This window comes from Ctenocephalides felis, unplaced genomic scaffold (assembly GCF_003426905.1).
Source record: "Ctenocephalides felis isolate EL2017-DRISC unplaced genomic scaffold, ASM342690v1 CF-g0.4_SCAFFOLD_00845, whole genome shotgun sequence".
Taxonomy (NCBI): Eukaryota; Metazoa; Arthropoda; class Insecta; order Siphonaptera; family Pulicidae; genus Ctenocephalides; species Ctenocephalides felis.
Genome location: NW_020536999.1, coordinates 14153877 through 14171289, shown reverse-complemented (window position 1 = coordinate 14171289; position 17413 = coordinate 14153877). Strand labels below are relative to the sequence as shown.

General features: G+C 31.3%; 1 protein-coding gene across 2 annotated transcripts in view; it reads right to left on the bottom strand.

Moving 5' to 3' along the window:
• The window catches only part of LOC113364314 (tetraspanin-9), a 38679-nt gene extending 21266 nt beyond the window's left edge, over window positions 1–17413 (bottom strand). The window contains exon 1 of one of the 2 annotated variants that reach the window (XM_026606803.1): window positions 17286–17413. The gene's annotated coding sequence lies outside the window, so the exon portion shown is untranslated. Of the gene's footprint in view, window positions 1–296; window positions 581–17285 lie in introns of those variants that run through there. The other variant, XM_026606802.1, reaches the window with a different exon arrangement.

The following is a 17413-nucleotide window of genomic DNA, read 5'->3' as shown; positions in this document are numbered from 1 at the left end:
TGCCAGTTCAAATGTTTTCAATGTCTAACAATGACAAGTGATTTTTTGTAATTTTTATCATTTATTTCTACAATATTACTATAGTTTAATCGTTCATTAAATCTTAAAAATTTCCTTTGACAAACTCTAAAAAGGATTATCAAAATTCGAATAACCGTTTAGGAGAAGTATCAAATCATACACCCGTACAGAAGAATTTTATATATAAGACAATAATATATACATACATATATATATATATATATATATATGTATATATATATATATATAATTATTATTAATTATTATTAACTCACCTCTAAATTATTAATCCTATGCACATGAACACACAAACAAACTTATCCAAAGTTTCCTGTTGAGCGTTTACCGTTACTTTATATAGAAAGTAACATATAGGCGGACGGCCTACACGTTTTTTCAATAAATAACTGTTACAAACTTATTTATTCAATAACAAATTCAATGTATAAAACAATTAATTAATTGTTAATTTTTTAATCACTTTTTTCATTGAGTTCGCAAAACACTACTTTTTTGCTTCACAAACACTGTTTTGATTTTTGCAAGTCAAGAGGTCACGGACGAGCAAATTTTGCACTCTGATCACTTCTGGTAACTGAAATAATGGAAATAATTTTAAAATCATTTATATATAAAAATAGTATTACATAATTTACCATAATTATTCAATTTTATGTTTAATTAATTATATTAACTTCCCGTAGGGTAAGTTATTGTAATGGGCCGAAAATCGGAATTGAAAATTTTTACATTTCTCGACGTTTTGAAGGTTTCTGAACGTTTTGGCATACCTCAGAAAAAATGGATGTGTGTGTGTGTGTGTGTGTGTGTGTGTGTGTGTATGTATGGATACAAATTGTCGCCCACGTTTTCGGGCGTACGGATCAACCGATTGGAATGGTTCAAAAAACATTCTATTCGTATTGATAGGGAAAAGAGCTGATTAGTTTTTGGCAAAGGCAGGTCCAGCCGTTTCGGAGATACGGAGCAAAGAGTGCAGAAAATAGAAATCGAATTTTTTGAGAGAACGGAGTATCCGATTTGAATGATCTAAAAAACATTCAATTAGTAATGATTGAGAGAAGTGTTAATTAGTTTTGGCAAAGGCAGGCCCAGTCATTTTGAAGATACGGAGCTAAATATGTAAAAAATGGCATTTTTTGAGAGAACTAAGCGTCCGATTTAAATGATTCAAAGAACTTTCTGCTTGTCTTAACAAAATAATTGATTTTGGAACAAAATTTTTTGTTCCATTTTTTTTTTTTTTTTTTTTTTTTTTTTTTAGTTTTTTGTATAGCGAAAATATTTCAGATTTTATTTTTAATTCTTACTATAATTCTAATATACTTTACAAATAATTTCAACTCTGCAATTCAGTTTATATAATTCTTATAAATATTAGAAAATGTTACAATATTTATAATAATTTATTCGAAAACATTCAGTATTCCACGAACATTTCGTTACGGTACGGGAAGATCCAGCAATTTGCCTTAAGGCACGATGCCATAATTGCCTCAAGACAGAATTCCACTTACAGCTAGTTTAATATTATATTTAAAATAACAAATTTTTATCAATATCGATTACTCTTTAGAAAGAAAAGTAAGAAATTTGCATCGTTAATATATAGATAAATTATAGTTAGTAACATAATATATTATAGGTATTTTAATATGATGTATAGGTATTTTATAATTATTATTTAAATATTTAAGTATTTTATATTAAACATATTAAAAATTAACTGATCTGCCTTTTTATATATTTATATAATTTTATATTTGGTATATTATTTTATGTTTTGTAGCGTGCATATTATTTAAATAATATTATATGATTTAGTTTAGTTTAGTTAAATGTATTGCAGCTATGCTGAGGCTTGCAGCGCTGAGTGTATCTGTTGACAGAAATTAAACACAAACACGCTCGAGTCTCTAGCGCATAGCCTAGTTGTAGGAATCTTAGAGGCAAAAATTATTTTAAAGATTCCCATTAGTGCGAGGGAGATTGAATAATTTTTGCCTACGGGGAAAGAGAAAAAAAGTAACAGAAATGCTGTGACGAACAAATTTGATTCAATCCCCCACCGAAAATCAGGGTGGACATTTTTGTATAAAAGGCACAGCATTCCTGTTAAAAAGTGAGTCAGTGTTTTAGTTTTGATTTTAACGCATTTAATTAAAAGATACAGAAATTTTGACCTGGGTTCGCCGGCATTTCTGATACTAAATTAAATGCAGAAATAATTAATATTAAAGTAGTTAGTTTTCCGTTTAGTAGTGAAATACTGAGATTTTGACCTGGGTTCGCCGGCATCTCTGAAATTCGAACTAAACGCGAAAACTATTACTGGAAAAGTTTGTAAAGTTTAGACAGGGCTCCGAACAACGTTCGCTGACCAAATACAGAAATTTTGACCTGGGTTCGCCGGCATTCTGACATTGTTACCGTTACGGGGGATTAATTAATAAAACAACTTAGTCCTGCTAAGCTGTTTTAGATAACTTAATCAACCGTACGAGTGTTCTTCGTAACAAGATAGGGAGTTGTGTTTTAATGTTAATTAATGTAATAAGTGACTTTTATTAGTGTCTGTACGAATCCAAAATCTAAAGATAATACATGTTTTATAACTTATAGTGGTTTTCTTTATTGCATAACTGGTGCGAAAGTGAGAATTTAATAAGTTTATAAAATCTAGTGTTATAAACTGGCGCCCAAACGTGGGGCAGAGCTAAAAAAGACACTGTTATTGAAAAAGACATTAATCCGAACACAATGGAATTCTCAGTTACTGAAGAAATGCTATCACGCGTTTTTAAATTGTGCGACGGCTAGAAACGTTCCGCCAGGTAGTTTTTCAAAGTGCGATTACAAATTCGACGGATCTCGCGATGCGCATAAGGCTCAGGAATTCGTAGAAAAAATTGTTATCTACAAGAAATATGAACAAATCCCTGATGAAAGAGCCATCCGCGAGATGCCTTTACTATTGACAGGTGAGGCAACAGTATGGTGGAAGGGTGTGGAATCGGAAATCCACACCTGGACAGACGTTATCACCAACCTGCAGGAATCATTCGCACCCACACGCCCGGACTACTTAATTTTTTCGGAATTATTCGAGCGTCAGAAGGAGAAAGAGAACGTAGACAAATTCATAGCGCATAAGCGAGCTTTGTTTGCGGAATTGTCAACGAAGACAGTAGAAAGGACGCAAATTGACATGATATACGGTCTCTTAACCTTAAAATTAAGAAAGTGCGTTGATCGAAGTAGCGTCAACACATTTAACGAACTACTGACAAGGTGTCGAACGGTGCAGCAGAACATACAGGAAGCCACATCGTTGCAAGAAACTATAAAGTGTTCGCACTGCAGAAAATTCGGACACGAAAAAGAAGACTGCAGAAAATTTGTGCAACAAACCCTGCCTCAGAGAAAACCGCTAATTGAAAATCAGCTAATTTGCTATGGCTGCGGAGAGAAGGGTTTTGTGCGAAGTAAGTGTCCAAGATGCAACTCGAAACCAAAAATTGAGGATTCACCGTTAGCTTTTTTCGCGCTGGGTGCAAAAACAGATGTTGCAATAAACAAATCAAGATGCACAATCTGTAGGAACCACAAAAGAAAACGGCCGGAAAGCGATGAAACCGACATTTTGTGGATGCATCATCACGCAGACATAGGATTACCTAACGCAGGTATCTGTTCACGGCCCGTAATCCGAATGTCTATACAGGGATCTACTGGAGCAGGCTATATAGACACCGGAGCACGCAGAAGTTTGGCAGGCGCGAGCCTGTACGCGGTTTTGAAGGAGACTGGTCATCGCTTCGAACCTGAAATTATGCAGGTAACGCTTGCAGACGGCGTTGCAAAACGCGAACAAGTGTTAATGACATGCACGATTGTACGTGTGGAAGGTCGCGCCGTGCCGGTAGAATTCGTAATATTACCAAAAGCAAAAAATAGTCGCACGCTGCTGGGGGTCGATTTTCTTACGAAGGCTGGAATAATACTTGATATGGCAAACGGTCAATGGTATTTTAATAATGACACGAGCAGAAGTTTTAAGTTTTTAAAGGAAGACCAGGTAACCGCACAAATGAATATGGTTTCGGTCGAACCAACGCCGGAAGAAATAGACGATCGGAATAATATGATCCGACGTTTATAGAAGAGCTCTTTAGAGATTCGCTGCCGTTAAACTGTGAATTGGAATACCCCATGTATGCTCACCTAGCAGCGATCGACATGACTATAGATTTGCGAGAGGACGAAGCGACCGCGCTGACCGAAACACAACGGGGTGCCTGGAATCAGCTGCTTGACGAGTTCGATGACCTCTTTGCCGAAAATGGAACGGCTTGTGCGTACGTACAGCATCGCATAACTGCGACGGAGGACACGCCCATTGCGTTACCACCGTATAGGATGACTCCAAGGCGAAAAGGAGGAGCTGAAGACAGGCATAGACAAGCTGATGAAACTTTGGCACACAATCTGCGGACCGACGCAAGCTCTTATGCTCTAGGGGGAGCATTACTCCAGGGGGAGGAAGAGAACGAGCGGCCCGTGGAATATGCTAGCCGACTACGAGTCAATCCGCTACGGCGTAGAGGTCGTCCAAGGAAACGCTAGCATGCAGGAGATGCCCGCTGTTGATTCTGGACCGTTAGCTGGCACTTAAACGATCCAGAGGGGGAGGATGTAGCGTGCATATTATTTAAATAATATTATATGATTTAGTTTAGTTTAGTTAAATGTATTGCAGCTATGCTGAGGCTTGCAGCGCTGAGTGTATCTGTTGACAGAAATTAAACACAAACACGCTCGAGTCTCTAGCGCATAGCCTAGTTGTAGGAATCTTAGAGGCAAAAATTATTTTAAAGATTCCCATTAGTGCGAGGGAGATTGAATAATTTTTGCCTACGGGAAAGAGAAAAAAAGTAACAGAAATGCTGTGACGAACAAATTTGATTCAATCCCCCACCGAAAATCAGGGTGGACATTTTTGTATAAAAGGCACAGCATTCCTGTTAAAAAGTGAGTCAGTGTTTTAGTTTTGATTTTAACGCATTTAATTAAAAGATACAGAAATTTTGACCTGGGTTCGCCGGCATTTCTGATACTAAATTAAATGCAGAAATAATTAATATTAAAGTAGTTAGTTTTCCGTTTAGTAGTGAAATACTGAGATTTTGACCTGGGTTCGCCGGCATCTCTGAAATTCGAACTAAACGCGAAAACTATTACTGGAAAAGTTGTAAAGTTTAGACAGGGCTCCGAACAACGTTCGCTGACCAAATACAGAAATTTTGACCTGGGTTCGCCGGCATTTCTGACATTGGATTTGAACGTTACCGGTGGATTAATTAATAAAACAACTTAGTCCTGCTAAGCTGTTTTAGATAACTTAATCAACCGTACGAGTTGTTCTTCGTAACAAGATAGGGAGTTGTGTTTTAATGTATAATTAATGTAATAAGTGACTTTTATTAGTGTCTGTACGAATCCAAAATCTAAAGATAATACATGTTTTATAACTTATAGTGGTTTTCTTTATTGCATAACTGGTGCGAAAGTGAGAATTTAATAAGTTTATAAAATCTAGTGTTATAGTTTTAATTTAAATATTTCAAAGTATGAATAAAAATCAATTATTTGTTATAATTTAAATTATCGAATTTCATATTTATTATAAATTATTGATATTGTTTAAAGTATATAAATTGATGAATGTGATTTTTTGTAGTTTACTTTATATGTACATCACATATTGTTGAATATTTATGTTTTTTATATTTGAATTTAATTCTAATTTAATGTTTCAATGGAAAAAAATCAAAATATTAATTTATAAATATATAAGACTAATAATTATTTTTTATAATTTGAACGTTTATGTGTTTACTTAAATATAAGAAAATTATTGTTTAAAATTATGAAGAGTTAATTATAAATTTATTCCAATTGTTAGAAAATGTGGTCAATTGTTTTGCAAAGTTTTGAATTTTTCAAAAAGTTTGTAAAGTTGATAATTTACTGAGACGCCCCTAAAAATGTAAAAAATGGTCTCTTAAAATGTTATGAATTGTCCTTAAAAATGTTGTATGCTGTCCCTAAAAATATAGGAAATTTGTTATTAAATTTGTAGTAATTTGTTATTAAATATGTTATAAACTTGTTATTAAATATGCTGTAAATTTGTCCTTAAAATTATGTAAATTGTCACTGAAAATGTAGTAAATTTTCCTTTAAAATGAACTAAATTTCCCTTAAAAATGTTGTAATTTGTTCCTAAAAATGTAGTAAATTGTAGTTCCAAAAATGTAGTAAATTATCCTTAAAAATAAACCTAATTTCCCTTAAAAATGTTGTAATTTGTCCCTAAAATAGTCGTAATTTGTGCCTAAAAATGTTGTAAATTGTAGTTCCAAAAATGTAGTAAATTATCCTCAAAAACAAACTAAATTTTCCTTGAAAATGGAGAAATTTTTCCTAAAATTATCGTAATTTGTCCATAAAAATGTAGTAAATTGCAGTTCTAAAAATTGTATGAAAATATTGTAACTCGTCTCAAAATGTTGAAACTCGTCTCGAGATGTTGAAACTCGTCTCAAAATGTTGAAACTCGTCTCAAAATGTTGAAACTCGTCTCAAAATGTTGAAACTCGTCTCAAAATGTTGAAACTCGTCTCAAAATGTTGAAACTCGTCTCAAAATGTTGAAACTCGTCTCAAAATGTTGAAACTCGTCTCAAATTATTGAAACTCGTGTGAAAATGTTGAAACTCGTGTGAAAATGTGGAAACTCGTCTAAAAATGTAGTAAAGTTGTCAAAAAAAATGTTGAAAGTTGTCTGAAAATGTTGCAACTCGTCTGAAATTGAAGTGAAGTTGTTAAAAAATGTAGTAAAGTTGTCGAAAAATGTAGTAAAGTTGTCAAAAAATGTAGTAAAGACGTTTGAAAATGTAGTAAAGTTACCTAAAAAATGTTGTAAATTGTCTGAAAATGTAGTAACTGGTTTAAAAATGCAGTAAATGGTCTGAGAAAATGTAGTAAATGGTTTAAAAAACGTAGTAAAGTTGTCTGACAATGTAGTGAAGTTTTCTGGAAATTTTGCGGACTGTCTAAAAAAACAGTAAATTGTCTAAAAAAATAGTATATTATTTGGAAATGTTAATTGCCTGAAAATGTTGTGAATTGTCAAAATTATTTGGAAACGTAAATTATTTATAAATATTAAAAAATATGTAAAATTGTTATAGATTATCTGTAAATTTACTCGTAAACTTAGAAAATTGTCAGTAATTAGTGTGAAAATGTTGTAAACTGTTTCTGAAAATGTAAATTGAAATTGTTGCAAATTGCAACATATTATATTGCATATATATATATATATATATATATATATATATAAATATTTACATACTTGTATTTTAATCGTTAAAGTAATTTGCATTAAAAACACTGTAGTAATATTTACTTAATATTAAAAGGGCTTGAACAATATCTTACAATTTAGTAAACACTTTGAATTCCTGTAGTTGTTACTTGTAATAATTTATTCGGATTTATATGATATATTCGAATTTACTACAACACTTTTTTATTTATTCACTATATAAATATAATTATTTAATATTTTTAACAACAAACAGTATAATTATATCACACACTTTGAAATAATCGTTACCACACAAATATAAAATCGAGTCATAATTATTAAAACAAATTTAATTTTAATATTTATTTAACATAAATATATATAAAATAGTTATATCATTTATGACATGTTTCCTCGACGGCTTCGTCTTTCGTACTGACGAGTTCAATTCGGTTTTGTTCGTTCGAAACCGTTCGGATTGCAAATGTTTTTCCCCCACCCGATGTTTCCCGAAGTGGCAGGGATAGGTGCAAATTTGCATAGAAGCATTTGTTTGCTGATAAGACTAATAAGATAATAAGGATTTGCGAATTGATAATGGCAATGTTAATGTTTTTGTTGGACAAAAACCCTTGGGAATTGTTATAACTAACAGACTGTAATATAATATTTTATACTTGAAACTGGTGGTGCATTGCACTGGTGGCATCGAGCCTTAAGGCAAATTGCTGGGACTTCCCGTACCAAAATTTGAATTTTTTAACCCTAGAATGGTATTGGGCTTCTTAGTGCGGTAGTGGTATCTATTCGCTTCCTAGGCCCTAATTAATGCATTTTAAGGGGCACTACTAGTGTAACCGCCTATAAACAAAGTGATTTTTGGAAATTTATATTAAAAAAAACTATTTTATCAATCATTTCAAAATTTTACGAATATATTTACACATGTTTTAAGAATACATAGTAAAATTTTTGAAGAAAAAAATTAAATATCTTTTAAGTTATCGTCGATCTCCGCGACAAAAAAAGACCCTTCACTGCTGCAGTGATTCCGTCCTTCTACGTGGATGGCATTTAAAAAAAAATTCTCATTAAACCAGATAATATTGTCTGTAAAATAAACTACGATAAAAAAATCAAAAATTGACAAAATGGCGTCATTTTTTTAAAAAAAAGTCGAATTTTACCCAAAATTTTGGTCGTTTTTGGGCTGCCAAAATTCGATTTTTGATCTGATCAATAAAGAACATGTAAAAAAAAATTGATAGTGATCGGGTCATTTGTTTTTGGGTAATCGCTGCAGCAAATTCGGAAAATGCTGTTTCGAGAAAAACGCGTTTAAAGATTAAATGATCGTTATACTATATATATATACTCTTTAAATGGCTGAGACTCAAAAACTATAAGATATCGATTAGAAATTTTGGTATGATATTTTGAAAGGTATAATCTATCGAAATATGGAAAAATTGAAAATTCGATTTTTTGAAAATTTCACACTAGTTGTGCCCCTTAACATTTTTTTTCAAAATTTCCGTAACAAAAGTATTATCGCCTCAGAAATACCATAAAATTTTAGTCTTCATAAAAAACAATAAAAAAAGCTTTAAAACTTCGAGAAAATGAGATTTTTGAAATTTTTAAAACTGTTGAAAGAAATGACTTGATAATTTTGATTTTTTTTTATAATTTATAATTTATAAATTTTGAAACTTTTATTACTTTTTTTCCAAGCAATCGTGCTTCGTGGCTTATACAGTTTTATAGCAAATATTATACAGTAAGTTATAGTAATCGCAAAAAAATCGAAAATGAAAATTTTTATATATCTTTACGTTTCAGAGATTTCTGAACATTTTGGCATACCTTAGAAAAAATAGATGTATGTGCGTGTGTATGTGTGTGTGTGCGGATACAAATTTTTGTGCACGATTTCGAGCATACGGTTCAACCGATTTCAATTATTCAAAAAACATTCGATTCGTATTGATAAGGAGACGTGCTGATTAGTTTTTGGCAAAAGCAGGTCTAGATGTTTCGGAGATACGGGGCAAACACAAAACAAAAATGTTAATTCAGTTTTCGAGAAAACGAAGCGTCCGATTTTAAAAATTCAAAAAACATTTTACTTGTTCTGTCAAAATGAAAAACTGTTTAAATTTTTGGGAAGGCAGGTTCAGCGGACCCTCGATAAAAATAAGTTAAAAAATGTCTATTGGACATATCTACATCAAATTATCAGATATTTTATAGAGATTTTAATAATGTGTATACATTTTGTGTAAATTTTTTGGGTTACGTACCAAGACTTTTAATTAAGGTACGGGTACGTCCAGCAATTTGCCTTAAGGCACGATGCACCCCACTAGTTGAAAATATAAACCTCTCTTTCAGGACTAGTAATAAGTTATCTTCTTCTATAAAGTTTGTGAATTCAAGCGAAATATTTAACAACGGTACATTTTGCAAAATTACATTAAAAGATTATCATTTGAATCTTAATGTAATTAATGGTGGAAGTCTTTCAAGTTTTTTTTAAGGGGCTTTGAACTATGACGACTGATTCATATGACTGAGTCATTTTTATTATAAACATACAGTAAAAGTACGAGTCTGACTCGATGGTCATAGATATTCGTAATATTGAAAATTGTTTGATTCGTTTATATAAAACTTTTAAAATTTAGGGCTAGTGTTAAATTATTTTTCCACTAAAGTATTTACTCTTGTTTTCTATTAACGCTCCCCCATTGTGAGGTCACATTGACCCATGACGTCATTCTTAAATTGACGTCATTTATAATGCGAAAAAAGGTACTAAAATGGTAACACAAAATATTTTTTGAGCAAACAAATGTTGAATCATACCTGTATAGAGGAAAGACGGGTAAATAATAATGGATTTGCTACTAGATTTATTTTTCATTTGTAGTCAACTACAAGAAAGTGTGATCATTTGAGATGAACAGAATTTGAGAAATTTTTATAAATTAGTACATATAGAAAATGAAAGACTTACAAAGTGAGTGATTTTTGGGTTATTTTAATGTTATTTTTGAATTCAACGACCAAAGTATTTTTTGTATTAATAGATAAACCGTGACTTGATAAATATAAAATGAAACTTCTAAATTGTACTATAAATCACAAAGAACGATAGAATTATTTATAGCATATTTTATGAAAATACTAACATTAATATTATATAGTCAAATCTATATCATTGACCATCAACTTGCATTTTAAATTAAAATAAAAATACAATATATTAAAAATGCTACTGTTAATGCCGCTTTCCCCTAACAGTGGGCGATTTAACACAAATTTTAGGTATTGAATATTTTGTCAAAGAGACAAGTTTGCTTTTATGGTAACCTGTTCATTTTTGTTTTGGACATTTGAATGCTAAATATTTTTCAAAAGATTCACTTTTCATATGTATTCTTGCGTGGAACGAAATTGGATCATTAGGTAGTTGTTTATCGAAAACAATTTTTTTAAATGTAAATAATTTTTTAATTATTTTCACCAAAAATCATTGTTTTTTGCCAGAACGCGGACAAAAATTTCAGCACGTTTCTGCTAATTATAAAGATACGACTTGACTGATTTTTTGTGAACAATTTTTTGTCTTGCAAGTCCTTATCAAGTTTCAAAAAATGGTTGTTGAAATCGGTTCAACTGTTTTAGTAAAAAAACGTCGACGAAAGGTAAAATATCGGCTGAAATTTTAATTTTAATTAGAAAAGAGACTCTACTGACGAGCAAACTAAATTCAGATTTGATTTACAAAAAGGACTCTACTGACAGGCAAACGAAATTTGGATTACAATTAGAAAAAGGACTTTACTGACGAGCAAAGTTAGGACTCTGCTGACGAGCAAACTAAAATTCAGATTGCAATTACAATAAGGGATTCTACTGACTAGCAAACTTAAATTTAGATTTCAATTACAATAAAGGACTCTACTGAGTTACCGTTTTTGGCACTTTTTGCCGCGTATTTTCGAGGGGCTAGACCTGCCTTTGTCAAAAACTAATCAGCACGTTTCCTTATCTCGCTGTCAATGGAAATCGAATGCTTTTTTAATCATTCAAATCGGTTAATCCGTGTGCCCGAAAACGTGGACGAAAAATTGAATCCACACATACACATGCACACACACATACATCCATTTTTTTTCTAAAGTATGCCAAAATGTTCAGAAACCTTCATATCGTGAACAAATGCAAAAATTTTCAATTTCGATCTTTTAACGATTACTATAACTTACCCTGCGGGTGTATGTAAGACGATTTTGTCCATGGAACTTGATCGCGTATTAAAAGGGCTGTTAAACTTGCCTGAAGACGAAATGCCACCCACACCTGCCTACTATACTAGACCTTTTTTCTATTACTTTTGCCATTTTTTTGAATCCATCACCGATTTATTTCGGCCGATATTATGATCCATGTATCATGCCTCGTAGATTTGATTCAATCCAGGAAGTATTGCAGTATAACTAGAATATCCGCATTATTATTACGAGAGCGAGACGAAAACGGAAATGATTCCGATGGATGCTGTTAGGCGATTCAATTAGTTTCGAGTCACAACACCAAAGCACCCATCGGATTAATATTATTATTGCACAGGAATGACATTAATCATGGGCGAGGTCAAAAAGGGCCATTGGCCCGAAAAAGGCGACATAGGTTTAGCGTTTGAATGAGATTTTTCCGAAATTCCCGAAAAAGTTTTTGTTTTTGTCAGAAAATCCGATTTGTTAATTTTATGTTTTCTCAACGTTTCAAGCCATTCTGAATAGTTCGAGACCAAAATTAAAAGATCAGTTGGGAATCGTGATTAGTTTTTGGCACTCTTATGATACATCAATGAAGTATAAATTAAACACCACAGCTATGCCTTTACTTTTTTTATTACTTTCCCGTAGGATAATCGGATTTGAATGATCTAAAAAACATTCAATTCGTAATGACGGGGAGAAGTGGTGATTAGTTTTTGGCTAAAGCAGATCCAGCCGTTTCGGAGATACAGAGCTAAAAGTGCCAAAAATAGCAGTTTTTGAGAAAACAAGGCATCCAAACTGAATTATTCAAAAAACTTTCCGCTTGTTTTGACGAAACGATTTTTTTTATTCTTCAAAAAAAATTTTTAATATCGAAATTTTAATTTTAAGTCTAGCTATTGTTATGAAGCTCACTTATATATCTCAAATAAATAATTTTAACTGTGCTATTTAAACAGTTTATATAATCACTAGTAGAAATAAAATTTTTCACTTTTATGCTATTTACAAAGAAACGGTTTGGTTGACCGTCGCACAAAAATGACAAACGCAAGTTCTTATCGAGATGCATCGAATGGCTTTCAATTTTTTAAAAATCGGTCCAGCCCTTGCAAATAAGGATTTTTTGACGAAAACATAAACTTCTCCTTCGGGAAGTTAAATATACAGGGTAGAATAAATAAATTTGACTAATCATATTTTCACAAAAATATTTAATAATAAAAAATACAAGTTTAAAGTATGCGTATTATAATCAGGGAATCAGTTATTTAAAAATAGCGAAAAAATTTCACTAAAACAGGGTAAAGCACATTTGTTCTGTATTCACACCATCCATAATAACTATTATCAATCAGCACCAAACCAAATTCATTTACTGTTATCATCAATTTCCGCCTTTTACAATAATATTTATAAATTGCTTAGAAAGTTTTAGCTCCGTAAAGAGATATCGATAAATCAATATTATTCTTTCGACTTAAATTAATTTATATCGATACGAGTCGTTTCTTGGTGAGTCATTATTATTGAGACAGTATCGATACTGCAGAAATTGTATTAATTAGAAAAATGCGATTAAGACATATTTGCCAACATTCACTAATAGAGATACAAGTTATCTTGCAGAAATTACTGAACAGTTTAACAAAAAGTTGATTGGAATGGTGACTCATTAAAGATTAAAAGAGTTATGTGAATACAGTTGTACCTTGAGTTACAAGAAACTTGACATACGAGTGTTTCGAGATACGAGCCGCTAAAGAAGCGATTTGTTGCTTTGACATACGAGCAAAAGTCAAGATACGATCTATTTTATAGATATATATGTTAAGTTCACGTTTTTTTGCTTCTTGAATTTTGACAAAATTGTATGTACTTCTTTAACCATGGATCTAAAAAAAATAGCCAATGTTTCTTGAATTAAAGGGTGAAATTATTGCAAAATATAAAGAATACAAGAATATACATTCTGTAAGACCATGAAAATCTATCTATTATCTATCTATTCTAGAAGAATGAAAATTGAATGAAATTGAAGAAAGCAAATTGAATGGAAGATATAGGATATAAAGAAGAGATAGTATATATATGATGAATGGACAAGAAATATATATGTAAGAATTGTATAGAATATGATGAAAAATAATATTATATCTATCGCGAAAAAAAGTTTCATAAAAATAGACAAAATATTTTTTTCAACACAAAAAAATGGCTCCGTCGATCTACACCTAAAATTAATTAGTATCATTCCCAACCAATGTCTTATGAACAGTTTTTAATTTTTTAAAATCGATTTAGTATTGTGAGCTAAAACGTGAACGAGTTTTACACTTTTTTGGAAATTACAAAGAAACGGCTCGATCGATAGTCGTACAAAGCTGAGAAACGCTAGTCCTCATCGATATACATCGAATGGCTTTTACATTTTTGGAATCAGTCTAGCCATTTTTTAGAAAACGTCGATTTAAGGTAAAAATCTGTTCACACACATACACACACATTATTTTTTTAAATTTGGTATTATTCGATTTAGAATGACTTGAAACTTCGCGAAAACATAAACTTCTCCTTCAGAAATTTTTAATATTAATTTGATTAATATTAAAAAATTAAATTATTTTTAATATTCAAAAAACTTAACAGAAACCACAAGGCTGAAACGATTTAATCTCAAATCAATGTATTTATATAGAAAAAATTGCTTCAAGATACCATTGTATATATTTTTGGGCAATGTCCACGAAAGTCGATTTTTACTTAAGATTCATAATCCAAAGTAAAAATTTGATATTATTCTGTTTGATATAAAGCTGGTCCAGGTTGGTATCAAACCAGGGACTAACCATTACACCACGTCCAGTTCAAATTCATGTTATGGTCGAATTTATATTCTTTAATTACGAAAAAAAACACATTCTTTAATAACGTTATTGAGGCCCATTGGGGTGGTCCTTAATGTGGATGTTTTCGAATTTTCTTATTCTCAGGGGCTCAAATGCTTCCAAATTGATGAAAAAAAATTCAGCTCTTAATATTAACTCTAACATAATCTACACTCCAACCAAAGTTTCTTGGTTCTTCTTCCTAAGTAAATACTTATTTTATGAAATATGTCACTTTTTATTGCAAATTATTTATTTATGATAAAAATAAGCAAATTTATTATTCTCAAAATTTTTAATCACTTGTCGCTAAATTATGAAATTTTACTCATGTTATTTCCATAGAAACTTTGGTTGAAGTGCAGACTATCTAAAAGTTAATAAAGATCTAAAACTTTAAGAGAATTTTTTTTATCAATTTCGAAGCATTTGAGCTCCTTGGAGCAAAACAACATCCATATCAAGGACCACCCTAAGGCCCATATTGAGGCTGCACCTCATGTCCCTTTCGAAGTACCCGAAGAAGCCCTCGTCAGTACGTGTAAACATGCAAAGAGTGTTATTACCTTTGTTGATGTTTATTTCTCTTTTCTCGACCGGTATAAACCGGTTCTTGTATTACATACGGTTGTACCTTTTTGCGGTGAGAAACATGCACTCATTGTTCGGAGTAATCCGATACTATTGCAGAGGTTGACAACGTGTTATTGATATATGTATTGAATCTTTCGAAGAAAAAGTTTAGGTTTAGGCAAAAAAAAATATTTGCTTATTATATGTTTTGTTGATGTTTAGAAAAACGCATGTGCTCAGTTACTATAAACAACAAATTGTCGGAAAATTACATTAACAATAAAAAATGTGAACTAGTGGCGAATGACATCGTGTCTTAAGACAAATTGCTCGAACTTCCAGTATCGTAATATTCCAGTACAGTAAATATTCGAGGAATATTAAATGTTTTCAAATAGATTATTTTTTCAAATACTGATATAAGTTTACATGATAAGTGAATAAACAAAACTCTAGTAAAGAACTTGCAAGTCCTCTGAGAAGTGCAAGCAGCCTTTACAATAAACTACCGGACAAACTAAAGACAATGACGGACCTAAACAGTTTCAAAATTAAATTACATAAGAGATAAATGAAATAAATGAGTTAAAATCCCTATTTTAAATACTATATTACTTCTGTTTTGTAAAAATATTAATTACAATTAAGTATAAGTATGTATAAGCGTTCTGTGTATATATGTGTGTATAATATAGTAATAAGTAAAAATATATAGATGTCTTAATGTAAGCCTGTTACATAAAATTTAGATTTTATTTTTGTTATAATTGCTGTGATCTCTCATACCAGAACAATTGTCTGACTGAGATACAGTATGAATGAATTATATCAAATAAAAAAAAAATAAAAAACAATCGAGTTTAAAATGAAGGTCATTGTCTAATATTTATAAGAATTATATAAACTGAATAGCACAGTTAAAATTATTTATTTGAAGTAAATTAGTGATTTTTAGAACTTTAAAATTGAAATCCGAATTATTTTTAATATTAAAAAAAAATATTTATAGAAATTCAAAAAAGAAACTAGTAGTGTATGGCATCGTGCCTTAAGGTAAATTGCTGGAACTTTCCAAACCGTATCAAAATGTTTAAGGAATATTAAATGTTTTCAAATAGATTATTATAAATACTGTAATTGCGTCTAATATTTATAAGAATTATATATAAACCGAATTACAAAGTTAAAATTGTTCACTAAAAGTATATAAGTGAGCTTTAGAACTTTAACCAAAATTAAAATTGAAATCTGAATTATTAAAAAAAAAACAAAACAAAAAACTTTTGTTTCGTTAACACAAGCAGAAAGTTCTTTGAATCGTTGAAATCGAAATCGGAATCTGTGAAATCGAACGCTTAGTTCTCTCAAAAACTACTATTTTTTACACATTTTGCTCTGTATCTCCGAAACGACTGGACCTGCCTTTGCCAAAAACTAATCACATCTTCTACCAATCATTACAAATTGAATGTATTTTAGATAATTCAAATCGGATGCTCCGTTCTCTCAAAAACTCGCTTCCTATTTTCTGCGCTCTTTACTCCCTATCTCCAAAACGGTTGGATCTGCCTTTGCCAAAAACTAATCGATACATCTCCCTATCAATCGGAATAGAATATTTTTTGAACCACTCAAATCGGTTGATCCGTGCGCTTGATAACGTGGACAAAAAATGCCGACACACAAAACACACACACAGACACATCCATTTTTTCTGAGGTATGACAAAATTTTCAGAAACCTTCAAAACGCGAAGAAATGCAAAAATGTTCATTTTAGTTTATCGGCCCCACCCTATGAGAAGTTAAAAATAGTGACAGTAATACAAAATCTAATTTGAAATGTGGAATAATTTGGAAATTCATACATTTGCGTGATAATGTTGCCAATACACGTAGTTATGTAATCAACTGAAGCATTCATAAAGATATCAACATAATAAAGATTGAATCAAATATATTCAGAGAACTTTAATAATAACCACAGCAAAATGTGACTGGGTACGCCACACGTATATAATTATATAATATTACGTATTAATTATAATTATACTTTGTTAAAATTATAATATTACTTTGTAAACTATGAAAACTAACAAAAACAATACAATACTCACTTTTCACCTGAAGGTTCCAAAAACAAGCGTTAATTTCACTAGCACAAAACTGTCATGTTTTCTTCGGCATCAACACGCGACGACGACGTCCCGGATGCTCTGGCGCCCGGGACGACCGCGCCGATGTA